Source organism: Odocoileus virginianus, chromosome 3 (assembly GCF_023699985.2).
Source record: "Odocoileus virginianus isolate 20LAN1187 ecotype Illinois chromosome 3, Ovbor_1.2, whole genome shotgun sequence".
Classification (NCBI taxonomy): Eukaryota; Metazoa; Chordata; class Mammalia; order Artiodactyla; family Cervidae; genus Odocoileus; species Odocoileus virginianus.
This window is the reverse complement of record NC_069676.1, coordinates 59,149,117-59,163,853: the sequence shown is the minus strand read 5'-3', so window position 1 is coordinate 59,163,853 and position 14,737 is coordinate 59,149,117. Positions and strand designations below refer to the sequence as shown.

Sequence of the window (14,737 nt, the reverse complement as noted above, 5' to 3'; positions counted from 1 at the left end):
ACTCCAGACCCACTCCCTCGGCTGCTCGCCCTGGGAGCACAAGGCCTTCATTCTTATTCTCTGACCAGCTGAGCTGCTAAGGGAAGGTGGATGCTGCGCGTCCTTGGGGCTGAAACTCTAGGTTGGAAACCGGAGAAGGACCAGAAGGGGTGGAAGAATCCCCACCTGTATTCAGTCCAAGCCCCACCTGGCTTGGACTTACAGCCTGAGGGCTCAGTGTGGACCTCAGAGAACTCTCCAAGGACAGGGAGCCAGAAACCTGTATGAGTCTGGGGTGGAAGAGACGTAAGAGACCCTTGTAAATGTTGTCAGCCCTCTTGGTTTATCTTTCCCATCCTTCTCTTGGTACAATCCCATTCACTCAAATGAGTGACGGAGCGCCCCCTCTGGGTGGGCGCGGTGCAGACGCGGGGCACAGTGAAGAACAAGGCGTCATTTCCTGGCCTAGGGAACATAGTATTATGAGTGCGGAGGAGAGATGAAAAGACCATTCCACAGCCTGTAGCGGAGGTACCTAAGCTAGTTCTCTGGAACCAGAGAAGCCCTCCAGAGGAAGTCATGGCTAGGCTGAGCACTAAAGGCGGGTAGGAATGAGCAGTTCAAGTCTATAGAGAACTTGGTGGGGAGACGAGGATACACAAAGGCAGCCTTAGGTTCAAGAGATCCTGGTGGCCCAGAGCAGTTACAGTGGGTCAGTTTATTAGAATGTGTGTTGTGTTGGGTGGGGAGGAACCGTATAGGAAGTGTTGAGAGATGAGGCTGGAGGGTAGGCAGGGGCCAGGCTATGCAGGGACTCAACCTGCCTTAAGGAGCTTGAAGGGTATTCTGTGGGGAATGAAGTGTTTAGGTAGGGGGGTGATATCATCAGACTCGTGTTCAAGAGTCTCTTCATGGTACTCGAGAGCTGGCTCTCAACTGTGCTTCCACATTTCCACCCTCACTGTTATTCCCTGGACCCCTGCAACAGCATGTTCTCCTGAATCCCCAGCACACTGCATCTCAGCTCTACACTTGAATCTAACACAACATTCAATTTAAAAATGCACAGGGACTTCGCTGGTGGTCCAGTGGTATCCAGTGCAGGGGGCGTGGGTTTGATCCCTGGTTGGGAAACGAAGATTCCCACACGCCTCGTGATGCAGCCAAAAAATAAATAAATAAAATTTAAAAAAAAATCAAACCAAGTTTCAGTGAGCCTTAAGATTCATTAGTGTAAGTTTCTTAAAAATTGTATCATTATTCCTTAAACCTAATCATTGCACCTACTAAGACTGACTTTCTAAAAATTGTGATTAAAAAAAAACATAAAATTCATATGGCAAGTTCTGGAAAAAGGAAAAACCATCTCTGTTGAAGAAATGTAGGCATCGTGTGAAACACAAGTGCTGTACCAGTGACCAAGACATGCAAGATCCCTGCTCATGCAACGCTTAGATTCTGGGGGAGAGGGAGATAGAGAACAAGCCCATGAATAAGCACAGGTAAATTTATCCTGTGATAAGAAAGAAAATCCCCCCAGGGTGGATGACAGAGTGACTGGAGATCAGGGGTGTGTTGTTGTTGTTCAGTAGCACAATTGTGCCTGACTTTTTCGACCCCATGGACTGCAGCACACCAGGCTTCCCTGATGTTCACTATTTCCTGGAGTTTGCTCAAACTTATGTCCATTGAGTCAGTGATACCACCCAACCATGAGCTTAGGTGGTTAGTGAAGGCTTCTCTTAGGAATTCACTGAGCTGAGATCAGATGGCTGGAGGTAGTGTGTCCAGGGTTGTTATGGCAGCTCTTTGGTCATCACCCCAGGCTCTTTCTTTCTTCTCCATCCCCTTAGCTAATGGCTTCCATTCTTGAGGTAATTCTGTGGTCCAATATAGCTGCTGGTGCTCTAGCCATTATGCCTTCATTCCAGGCAGCAGGAAGAAGGAAGCAAGGAAAGGCAAAAAGTTGGACTTCTGCACGCCAAATCTAAGTATGACTTCAAATAATAACTCTGTCCTTTGGAGTCCTTTTTCAACCCACCAAGAATGAGTGTCTACCTCATGATAGAACTTCACCACCTTGGGAAGGAGAAGGGATGAAGAGGGCCAGCTAAGTCTACTCTACGTGCCAATAGGGATCCAAGGAGAGAGCCCATGTCAAGAGCCTGCTGAGGACATTATACATAAGACGTTTGGATTGAGCCACAAGAAGAGCTGCCTCTAGGATGTACATCGCCTTTGCCAAAGTTGCAGTGGGTGGGCAGGGTAGAGCCCCATCTGTATAATTTGATATTTTAAAAGAGAGATGGACTACCCAGCTGAGTCAAACTCCTGAAAGGATCCTTCTCAGAGGTGCCATACATCTCATTAGCTAGCAAATGGCACTGGTGGAGAGAATTCTGCAAGGGTTTCCTGCAGGGAAGAGGCATAAAGTGATATGCATTTTAAAAGAGACATTCTAGTTGCCCTGTGGAAAATGGAGAGTGGTGAGGCAAGAATGAAAAAAGCATCAAAGAGGGAGTCATAGACTTGGCTCCTCATCCTGATGATATACAAATTAACCATGTGATCTTGAACAAGTCTCTCCTCCTGCCTGGGCCTGAGTTCTGTCCTTTCATAAACTGACAGGGCCTCAGTCTGCTTCTCCTTATGAGGCTGATGTACCAGAGGTGGTTGCCTGTGGGCCTGGCAGCTCTCAGGGCACATTCCATGCCCTGGAGAAGCATCTCTGGGAGGCTCCCCGATCCTCTATCTACTGGACCCCGCAACATCTCTGCAAGGTACCTCCCTTCAGGCCTGGGTGCCTGGGTTCTGGGAGGAGGGAGGAGGCCTGGCCTCAGGTGCTGTTTGTCCCTCGACCTGCCCTGGATCTGTTTGTTCCTGCTCATCCCCTCCTCCATGTCTGCCTCTTCTCTGCTTCTTCCGGCTCCCTGCCCGCCTCCCACACAGACTTCTGACAGCTCCACACCCAGCCCACAGGGCTCCAGGCTCAGTGAGGGCAGGAGCTTGTGCGAACCATCCTTGGTCCTGCCTCCACGGCCTTCCATCAAGTCTCACCTTCCCAACTTGTGCTGCTCTTAATGCCATCCAGCTCTCTTTGGTGGTTTCTTTTTCTCTCACACTGTCTTTTTGCCTTGCCCTCTGTGTCTGTTTCAAAAGCACAAAACAACAGGCAATTATATGTCCATAAAAAATGCACTAGGGAAGTAATAAGAAGTTGGTATAAAATACCTCTCACCTCCGTTTCCACTCAATCCATCCCCTCTCCAGAAGCTACCACTATTTATGGTTTTGTGAGTATGCATGGCTGACCCTGTGCTCTGCTATTAGCTCTCCTCTCTCTCTCTCTCTCTCTCTCTCTCTCTGACTTTGTGTATGGGTTTAACTGGGTCTCAGTTCCTCTGCCTTTATCTCTTTTTTCTTTTGGCCATGCCACGTGGCTTGCAGGATCTTGGTTTCCCAGCCAGGGATTGAACCTGGGCCCCAGCAGAGAAAGCCCTGAGTCCTAACCACTGGACTACCAGAGAAGTCCCATCTCTGCCTTTATCTCTTTCTGTTTCTCTGTATTGCTTTTTCCTCCTGATCTCTCAATGCCCCCCCCCCTTCTCTTTCCCTTTCTCTTTCTGCCTCTCACTCTTTCCTTATCTGCCTCATTCTATTTTTTGCTTCTCCTGTCAAAGCCATTTTTTTTTAAGTTAAAAACTTTCATAAAAATTAAAAATGGGTGCATGCCAATGATTTATTTAACCCATTCATGAGGGAATAGCAGGGTGGTAAAGCTGATTCCAGGAGAGTTCAAAGAGAGATCATGTCTATATAGCACTGAAGGAAAACTGGAGAGTCTGCTAGGTCATATACAAAACTGGTTCATGTCCTACAAAGCATTAAAGCTCCAGCCTCTGGAGCCTCCTCCATCCTTCCTTTAACTGGACAGAAATCTATGGGTTAATATGTAACTTCAGAGCCAGGCCCCCTAATCAATAGTAAACAAGTCAAACAACAGTACATCTCCTAGAGAAGGTGGTCCCTGGATGGGTGTGTCAGTCTAGGCTTTAGTCTAACATCAAGATGATATGCAGTCACCCTCTGGTCTTGTTGCTGAGTTTGGGTCGATTTTTCCACATTTGTTTCTCTGTGTGTGCCTTTTCCCCTCTCTCCTCACCTCTGCTTCTCTCTTGATCATGGCATGCTCGGTCAGTGTCTTTCTCTTCTCTGTCTGAGCCTGTTTCTCTGTCTTTCTTGGACTCTGTCCCTCTGTCTGGATCTCACAAACCCATCTTAATCGCCTTGACCTGGGAGTCAGCCACGCTGTGCCAGCACCCGCACAGGAGCTGCAGGGAAGGGACCGAGCAGCCATGCCCCTGCCACTCTGTCTGAATTTCTCTTTAGCCTTGGAAGGACATCAGATGGAAATTCTGAGCCCCTGGAGCAAAGGAGCTGAGGGTGTGGGACGTGGCAGGAGAAGGGAGGGCCGGCCAGCTGCTGTGGGCTGGAGCGAGCTCCTGGCTTCAGCTGGCTGGGGCGGGGATGATTTCACACCACAAAAATGTCTGAATCAGGAGAATAATCCAACTTGGGATAAGGCTGGGAAGTGGGCCGTTTAGTGGGGGAGGGCAAGGGGTGGAGATCTCGGTGTTGGGACCAGTGGCCAAGATGGGTGGCTGGCTCCGGCTCCTCATGGCTCTGGGGTGGGGCCCTTACCGTTCTGGGGTTTCAGGAAAGAAATGATTCCTTCTCCCACATTGCAAGTCAAAGTGCAAAGTCTGGCCTCCCAAGAGACAGCAGGACAGATTCAGGGTTGCCACCCTGGAGAATCACAAGGCTCCACTAGAAAACCTGAGGATCTGGGGGAGGGAGAGGCACAGGAGACAGTAGAGAAAGAAGAGGAAACACTGAACTGAAAGTCTGCAAGGCCTTGAATTAAATGACATAGTGATTTTCAAGAGTTATTTAGCTGCAGAAGCCGATTAAAATAGCCTAACAACAGCTGCCTTGGGGGGTTCTAAGGAGAGAACCTGAGCCCCCTCACCTTGGTCCTCATCCCCCACCATTTGGAAATTGTGACCTAACACGACAGCCTCATTTTACAAATGAGCCAAGTGCCCAGAGAGGGGAGATGACTTGCCTAAGTCATTTATGGAGTAAGGAACTCAGGCGCCTTGATTCCTGGTCCACTGGTCTCTTCAGAAAGATGGGAAGGGGACTACCTGGTGGACCCGTGGCAAAGCCGCTGCACTCCAATGCAGGGGAATGAGATCCCACATGCTGCAGCTAAGAGTTCACATGTTGCAATCAAGACCTGGTGCAGCCAAATAAATAAAAAGATGGAAAGAACAGAAAAAGAAAGGGTTCAGATTAAAAAAAGGAAGACGGGAAATGAAAAGATGGAGAAGAGGGAGAGATTAGCATAGAGAAGGAAGCACAAGGCTAGGTCTCTTTAAAGTTTTCATAACCAGAAAGTAAGACATTGGTCTTTCTCCCAGAAGGATACAGAAGAGGGAACTTCGGGAAAGGTGGACCAGCCCCAGCTCCCATCAATAAAGCTGCCAGAATGGTGGCTGATAAGAGACACCTCCAGCAGATGGATTTTGTTTGAAAGAGAAACATTTAAAAAGGGGGTAAGGGATCTGAGAACCTCTGGTGGGTCATGTTCTCTCCAGGTTGACCAGCCCCCCCCCCCCCACCCCCGCCGCCCCCTCCCCCCGCTAGATCCAGCACATTGCCTAAAGGAACTTCTCACATCTGTCACCTGCCTGCCCCCAAAGATGATGACCCTGTCTCCCTGGTAACCCTGGTTTCTCCTCCAGGGATGTACCAGGCAGGTGGATGGAGCCCCTTCCTCATGGCTGCCTACCTGGGGTGAGAAGACTTCAAGCTTCCAGGGAGTGGGTCTGACATTGTCCGGGGCTCACACTTGGCTCATGGAGCTCTTCCCTTTCCCACAGGGCCGGGTACAGCTTGTGAGTTTGTGATACTCTGTGTCTTGGGACAGATTGCTCTCTCTCTCTCTGCTCATTTTTTTCTTCACCGGTAAAGCCAGTAGGCTAAAAATAAACTCATGCATTTCAATTTTTTTCTTAAGTAATGAAATCTTAGGCAAAAGCCTGATATGTCAGACAGGTAAAAGTAGTTCTGCTCTAGGTAACTAACAAGGACCTGTTGTGTAGCACAAGGAACTCTACTCAGTACACTGTAATGGCCCATATGGGAAAAGAATCTAAAAAAAAAGGACATATATTTATGTACAACTGATTCACTTTGCTGTGCACCTAAAACTAACACAACACTGTAAATCAACTATACTCCAATAATTTTTTTTTTTTAATGTAGTTCTGCTCTGGTTGAAGGCAGAGATGGACTGGGAATCTGGAGATCTGCCCCTTTGGCTTTCTGTCTCCTTAAGGCTCCTCTATGAAACTCCCATAGAAGCCTGTGTGAACGTCACTGGTGTGGAAAGTCTCGAAGATTCATTACAAGAAGCTGCTGTCTGAGAAATGAAGCCAGGACTGGGGAGAGATGACCTACTGGATCAGCCCCAGAAGAGAGTGAGTCTGCCAGGCAATGGTGGGGAAAAGAGACTTGGAGACAGGGGTAAGGGGTTAATTGGTAACTGGTTAATCCAGATCTCCCTTCTGTGTCCCCCATCTCCTGAGACCCAGAAAATAAGGATGGAGGCTCTAGGCTGTCCCCCAGGTCAGCTGAGTCACAGCACCGGTTGCCACGTCGCTGGACTGGCGGGGCTGTCATTACCCCCGGGTCCACAGCGGCTAAAACTGAAGAGAGGCTTGGTTTGCGGGCCACGTCAGGGAACATGTAAGATCTGCCACGTTGCCGAACTGGGTTATTGGGCTTTCCCCCTCCTTCAGAAAAGATTTCCAGGCGTGTGGGGTTTCAGGAGAAAATTGGTGCCTGCGTGTGAGTGTTCCCTGGATCCAGACCAGCAGCTGGAGTGTTACAGGGCCAGGGATGGGAGGAGGCAGAACTAATCCATCGTCGAGCTCCTCCAACCCCACCCAGGGCTACAGGGACATAGCTCAGTCTGGAGGGAGCCTGGCATCCTCAGTCATGGATATAGGACCTCAAAGAAAGAGTAAAAGTCTGTCTACTCTGTACATGAATCTTTGACATTTAGAGAGAATTTGTCTACATTTCTGGGCTTCCCTGGTGGCTCAGATGGTAAAGAATCTACCGGCAGTGGAAGATCCCGTGGAGAAGGAAATGGCCACCCACTCCAGTATTCTTGCCTGGAGAATCCCATGACAGAGGAGCCAGGCGGACCTCGGGGTCACAAAGTTGGACACGACTGAGCAACTTGATGATGACCTGTCTGTATCTCTAGCAGGAGGCCTTTCCTCAGCATGCTTTAATAGAGCACTATGCCAAAGAATTCATGAGCTTGGGTCAAGCCCCGGGTCTACCATTCACTGGCCTCATGACCCAGAACAAGTTACTTCAGCTTCCTGGACAAGGACATTGGATCCAACAGACATCCCTCAAAGGCATTTTCATGGAAACTGAGTTCTGAGGGACACATAAAGGTTTTCCCTGGTCGGGGAAATAAGATCCTGAATGCCATATGGTGCAGCCTAAACAAACAGACCAAAAAAAAAAAAGGTTTATTTCCTGCAGAACTTTTCAGAGGCTTTAACACTGTCTTGTGCCTCAGGAATAGCCATGAGGAAGGTGGCTAATGCCACACTTCCTAAGCCCATTTGAACCCAAGGTTCCCCCTTTTTATCTGAGGACTAATAGTATGTGAATATGCTTTGGGAAATTTTTAATGCTCTAGTGATAAGATAGTTCACATTTCTGGATAGTGCAGGATATGAAACAGTGAGCCAAACACAATACATATATAATTTCATTTAATCCTTACAAGATCCTCATAAAGGCAGGGGGCTGGGACGGGTGTGGATTGTACCATTACATTTGAGAAAACTGAGGTTGGAGCTGAAATACTATGCCCCAAGTTTTAATGTGTTTTTTTTTTTCCTTAATTTTTGGCTGTACCTCGCAGTCTGCGGGATCTTAAATTCCATGACCAGGGCTTGAACCTTCACACCCTGCAGTGGAAATGCAGAGTCTTAACCACTAGACCACCAGAGGAGTCCCTGCCCAGAGTTTTATGTTTTTTTATTTAATTTTTTTTTTCTGCCCAGAGTTTTTTTTTTTTTTTTTCCATTTGCCCAGAGTTTTAGAGTTAAGTCACTTGTCACAGGATCCAGGCCCAGAGATCTGACTCCAAAGTTGGGCCTTTCAACTTTGCTCTTGTTAACTCACTGTCTGAAACCTACTCTCTCTTGAATCTAACACTGACTTTGTACTCAGGAGGGTCAGATGTATAATCATGCTTATTTAATAAGACAAGAAAATCGAGGTGCAGAGAAAGGATAGGCCACTCAAGGATAGATTACAGGCAGGACCACAGGGTCCCACTAAGGGCAGAACCTAACTGCAACTCAAACACTGTTCATTGGTGGGGGGTGGTAGTTTGTGTCAACTCGAGGAAGTGCAGCCAACATATGGTGAATGCTTTGCCACTTCAGTGGACAAGGAGATGCCTCGGTAATCTCTCCCTTGAACCCAGGTAGAGGCAGCTGGTTAGTAGAAAGAGCCTCAGACCAGTTTGGAGTGGTCATTTCAGCTTCACCTGGGCCATCTGGGTGGCCATGAGCAGAACATTCTGTCTGTTCAAGCCCTGAATGTGCTGAGTGAATCCTTACTTTTCTATCTGAGGGACTGACTGTGCTGCTCCCTAAGATATGGGAATAAAAGTCCTTTATGAACTGTAGAGAGCTGAGGGACAATTGGCTGGTGGGAGTGTTGAGAGTGCAGAGGGTGCTGACATGAAATTCCATCCTCCTCTCCCTTTGGCCTTGCCCTGGTCATCGGCCACTCTGCCCAGGGGACCAACGACAAGAAAACAATGGGCTCTTTGTGCCCTTCAGCCAATGGGAGGGCCGGCCCAGGGAAAGATACAGTAACAGGAAGACAGGCTGAGTCAGTCTCCCTGTGCCCAGGCTGTCTTAGTTCGGCAGCCTTGACCTTCAGCCAGATGCACAAATGGTGCATGTCAGAGTTTTGATACATAATCTTAAGTCCAAAGGGATCAGGTGGCACAGTCCCTGCCTCCAGAGACTTGGAGCAGCCAGAGTTGGCCTCCGCTTGGGCCTGGAGACCAGGGCTCTAAGCCTAGCTTTCTATACTGTGACCTTGGGCTCTATAGTCCTCCATTTCCCCAGCCATACAAGGAGGAGTGGGCCTGGATAGAGCTGAAGGGCCCTATCAGCTTTAAACTTTGAAAGACTAACAAAGATTCAGCCTGAGCTCAAAGGTTGGGTGGGCTTGGGGCAGATGGGGGAAGGGAGGGAGCCTCACCAAGAACATGGCACAGGCAAGGTTGTGATTAGGGAAGTGACAGAGAGCTGGGGTCTGGAGTTAAGCTACTTATGTAGATTCCTAGCTTTACAACAGTGGGACTTTGAGCAAGCTATTTAATTTTCTGAACCTTTCCTCATCTTTGGAATGGGAATGGTAATTGCACCTCCCTGCATGCCTGCTAAGTCGCTTCAGCTGTTTCTGACTCTTTGCAAGCCCATGGACTGTAGTCTGCCAGGATCCTCTGTCCATGAGATTCTCCAGGTAAGAATACTGGAGTGCGTTGTCTTTTCCTCCTCCAGGGTTCTTCCCAACCCAGGGACTGAACCCGAGTCTTCTGCATCTTCTACACTGGCAGGTGGGTTCTTTACCACTAATGCCACCTGGGAAGCAATTGTACCTCCCTATGGTAGACAAAATAATTCCCCCCCCAAAGAAGTCCATGTTCTTATTCCTGTAACTGTTAAGCTTTGGAGACGGGAAGATTATCCTAGATTATCTGGGTGGGCCCAATGTAATCACAAGAGTCTCTATAAGAGGGAGGTGAGAGGGTCAAAGTCAGAAAAAGGAGATGCAACACCAGAAACAGAGGTTGGAAAGATGTGCTTGGAGGACGGAGAACAGGCCACAGGCCAAGAAAGGCAGCTGGCCTCTAGAAGCTGGAAAAGGCATGGACACAGATTCTCCTCTCAGGCCCTCAGAAGGAACACAGCCCCGCCAAGACCTTGATTTTAGGACCTTTGATCTCCAGAAATGTAAAGTCATAAATGTGTGTTTTAACTCACCAAGTTTGTGATAATTTATTATAGCAATAATGGAAAACTAATATCCTAGCTAAGTGTGTATATTAAGTGAAGTTTAAAAGAGATAATGAACACAAGTGTTTTGCCCAGTGTCTGCTGAGAAATATTGGAAATTATCATCTCTCTTTCTAGTTTACTCATAATTATACCAATGGGACCTGGTCTCCCCCAGGCCCTCAAGTTCCCACATACAAAACTTATTGTTTTTTTTTTTACTTGCAAGGCCCGCTCAGGATTTACAGCCTTGGAGATCTGAACCGCTAAGATCCTGACACTGCTTCTGATGTGAGGCCTGAGGGGATGTTTCTTGGCACTGCTTCTATTTACTTAACTTTCTGCTTGGTTGCCTTCCTTCTTGCTAGAAGTCAAATTGACAGAGTCTCCCCATCTGTTTCCAGAGCTCAGACCTCTTGCTTCCTCTTTAGGTAGTTCTGCTTGTATGTGGGAACACTGGTAGCCCACTTGGCCCCAGTTCAGCTCCCAGAGATGGTCCATCACGTGGTTCAGGTGACAGAAACTCTGGAGTTATGAGCAGAAGGACGAGCACGTTCTCAGTGGGCCTGAGATTTGTTCTCTGAGCCAGGGCTCAGGAGACCTGGTTTTGAGCCCCATTTCCATGGGCTTCCCTTGTGGCTCAGCTGGTAAAGACTCCACCTGCAATTTGGGAGACCTGGGTTCAATCCCTGGGTTGGGAAGATCCCCTGGAGAAGGGAAAGGATACCCACTCCAGTATTCTGGCCTGGAGAATTCCATGGACTGTATAGTCCATGGGGTCACAAAGAGTCGGACATGACTGAGTGACTTTCACTTTCACTTTCACTTTCCACTAAGGGACTGGGGCCTCAGTTTCTCTGTATCTACAACCTAGGTCCTAATTCCCATTTCCCTGATTCCTTCACAGGATGGCTCTGTCATTCACTGAGAAAGGAGATGAAGAAGAGGGATGAAGCAGAGGAAGAAGATGGAGAGGAGGATGAGGAAGGCCATGAGGAGAAGGAAAATCTCTGATCTATAATTCTAGACAGATTTTCAGTCACATGAAGAAGTCAGGGTCTTGGCACTTATTCTCCCCTTGCCTGGAACACTCCTCCCTCAGCCCTTCTTGCTGATTCATCATTCATTTTTTCCCCCAAATTGACCTCCTCCAAAGGCCTACCCTGACCACCCTATCAGTAAATAATTCTCCCAATACCTTCTAAAGTCATCCTGTTTAGTTCATTCACAGAATTGATCACAACTTGAAACTTCATTTATCACCTGCCTCTAGTTATTAGAATGTAAAAGGCAGGAAGACGGCCTTTGCCCTACTGATGGATACAGCCTCTGTGGAGTGGAGTCCATGAATGAGTGATGGAGGCAGCTGATGTTCTGGGAGGTATGGGAGCCCGGACACTGTGCACTTGTGGGCACTGTCCTGGAGTTCTAAAGCTGTGCTGGGTGCTAATGTCAAGAAGGGAAGGATCAAAGGAGCAGGGGTGGTACCTAAAGGAGCACAGCTGGTGAGAGGCTGGACAGGGTGATGAGCAGCTGGTAGGGACCCCAAGGGGCTGACTTCTCATTCTGCAAGCTGAAAAGCTGATCCAATCTGATGTGGGGTCAGCAACACACCCAACTAGGGAGATGGGCACCCAATGGTGGTGCAGTCCAGAGTTCACATATGGCAGAGATGGAGGGGAACTTAGCAGGAGTACAGTGTAGTTAAACACTTGGGCACTGGTGTCCCTTATACCTGGATTTGAATCTCTGATTTAATCATGTACTTGGTGCATGAGCTTGGGCAAATTATCGATCTGAAATTTCACTTTCCACATCTCTAAAATGGGAATAATAGTTCCTATCTCATAAAGGTTAGGTCAGAAAATATGCACCAAGCACTTAGCTCAGTGCTTGGCACATAGTAGGTGTTTAATAAATACTGGCTCTTATGACTACTGTGGGGCTCCCCTGGTGGCTTAGACAGTAAAGAATCTGCCTGCAGTGCAGAAGACGCGGGTTCAATCCCTGGGTTGTGAGATCCCCTGGAGAAGGAAACGGCTACCCACTCCAGACAGAGGAGCCTGGCAAACTACAGTCCACAGGATTGCCAAGAGTTGGACATGACAAGCGTCTGAGCACACACAGGATTACTATTATGCTGTCCAACATACTAACCAATGGGAAAGGTATAGCTCAGACAGGGACAGGGGTGAGGCTGTGTCACTCAGTAACTCAGTGTCAGAGCAGGGACTGGCACCCAGGATGAGTACCCCTCCCAATTGCACTTCTCTCTCTTCCCTTGGGGGTGGCTGGAGACCAGCCTTAGTCCTAATGGTCTCCCTCCCTAGGTCCAAGTCATCTTGCTTCAGAGGTTCCTGTCCCCCCAGCGTGCTAGTCGGGGGGGGGACCTAGACAGAAAACCTCCCAAGTTTTCTTCTGAAGAATCCAGGCTCAGGATCTCCCCACAGAGCCCGGGGATAGCCCCCAGATGGGATCTTTGTCCCAGAGCTTTAGCCTAGCCCCAATCAGCTTTCTAGCTCCTGAACTGAAGGCCTCATGAGAACTCCAGTCAAACACTGGGAATGGTTCCATCAGCTCACTTTCATCAGAATCATTATCTTAGTTTATGAAGAAAAACACAACGTTTAAGTTAATTTTAGTCCCCACGATCCCTGGGAGCTATAGCAACCAATCCTATAAAAGCACACATCTGTTCCCAGTGCAAACAGATATCTGAGGAGTCTGCCAGCACCCAGTACTAAACAGCTGAGGCAGAGTTCTTGATTTGTGCAACTGGGAGAGGTCTTGGGGGTCAGCGGGTGCAGAGATACTTTCATGGATTTCTGACTCATCCCTTTCAAAACCTGAAGGAAGCCATGGGCCTTCTCTGATGAAAAATGCACAGACACCCGGAGTTTCTCAGATTCAAGAATCTCTCTTCCCCCGTTTTTTTTTTTAACTTTGCATTTTATAGTGGAGCACAGTGATAACCATGTTGTGTCAGTTTCAGGTGTACAGTAAAGTGATTCGGTTATACTGTACATGTATCTATTCTTTTTCAAATCCTTTTCCCATTTAGGTTGTTACAGAATACTAGGAACATTGCCTGTGCTGTACAGTAGGTCCTTGTTAGTCATCTTGTTCTATATATAGTAGTGTGTCTATGTCAACTGCAATCTCCCAGTTTATCTCCACCCAAGCCCTTCCCCACTGGTAACCATAAATTCGTTCTTTAAGTCTGTGAGTCTGTTTTGGTTTTGTATGTAAGGTCGTTTGTATCATTCTTTTTAGATTTGCATATAAGCAGTATCATATGCTATTTGTCTTTTTCTATCTGACTTTACTGCACCTGAAGACCAGGGAAGACCAGCATGGGGCACTATCGCAGGCTGGAACCCTAGTAAAAGACAACTTCCACTCTGACAGCCAGCTTTGTGCTGGCCGCTGCTCCAGCCCCTTGAAACACTGCAGCAAATTAGACCCATGAAGTGCCTGTTGTCACGCGGTGTCTGTGGACCACAGGTGACGAACCACTGCTGGTCATGACCAGTGCCAGGAAGGGAACAAAGCCAGGTGAGGAGCTGAACTAAGCCTGTGAGAGCCTCCATTAGGAGACAACGTTAGAACAGAGATCTGAAGGGTGAAAAAGCTCCAGGCACAAGACAATCAGATGGGAGAAAGTTCCTGACAGAGGTAAGAGCAAGTGCAAAGCCCCTGAGGTGGCAATAATGTTTCAGTCATTGAGGAACTGAAAGGAAGCCAGTGTGGATAGAATACAGTGAAAAAAAAGGAGGAGAGTGACAGGAGGAGAGGGTGGCAAAGGAGGCAGAGGCCATATTGTGCAGAAGTTCATGAGAATGTTCTCTGCCTTCTCCCTTTTCATGATATTCAAACCCAATTCATGTTTTGAGAGCTACCTATTACAGGAAGCCTTCTCTACCTGCTCTGACTCAGAAACCCTGCCACTCTAAACTCCTGGGGGTAAACTTCAGAATCCGAACCACTTACGTGAGTGGGTGAATGCCTAAGGCATGCCCTCTCAGCAAGATCCAAGCACCTTGAGGACAAGGACCAGATATTAATTCTTATACTTCTCCAGATGCTAGCCTTGCACTCATAAATATTTATACACTCATTGATATTCTCATAAATATTCAACTAAGACCTGTTGCACCAAGAAGTTCATACACATCAAAGTGAACCAGGTTGGGACTTCCTGGTAGCCCAGAGGCTAATCTGCTTGCTAATGCAGAGGACACAGGTTCAATCCCTCGTCTGGGAAGGTCCTACGTGCCACGGAACAGCTAAACCTGTGTGTCACAACTGCTGAGCCCATGCACCTTGGATCCTGAGCTCCACAGATAGAGAAGCCACCTCAGTGAGAAGCCAAAGCACCACAATGATGAGTATGCCTCACCCATTGCCAATCAGAGAAAGTCCACATGCAGCAACAAAGACCCAGGGCAGCCAAAAATAAATACCTAATTTAAAAACGAAGTGACCCGGACTGAATGTAGAATCCACCTGCCTACCCCACTTCTAGGGGTATCTTGGGCAAGTAACAGCCTCTTAGCGCCTCTGTTTCCTGGTTAGTAAAATCA

General features: G+C 48.0%; 1 long non-coding RNA gene across 2 annotated transcripts; it reads left to right on the top strand.

Annotated features, from left to right (window-relative positions):
• The first annotated feature begins 2,607 nt into the window (after positions 1–2,607).
• On the top strand, positions 2,608–11,349 carry LOC110129522 (uncharacterized). Of its 2 annotated transcripts, none has more exons than XR_011486936.1 (3): positions 2,608–2,759; positions 6,406–6,524; positions 11,062–11,349. It is a non-coding gene; the product is annotated as an uncharacterized lncRNA (long non-coding RNA). The 2 variants fall into 2 exon arrangements; XR_002311521.2 differs by having other exon boundaries at positions 6,310–6,524.
• Positions 11,350–14,737: the final 3,388 nt, after the last annotated feature.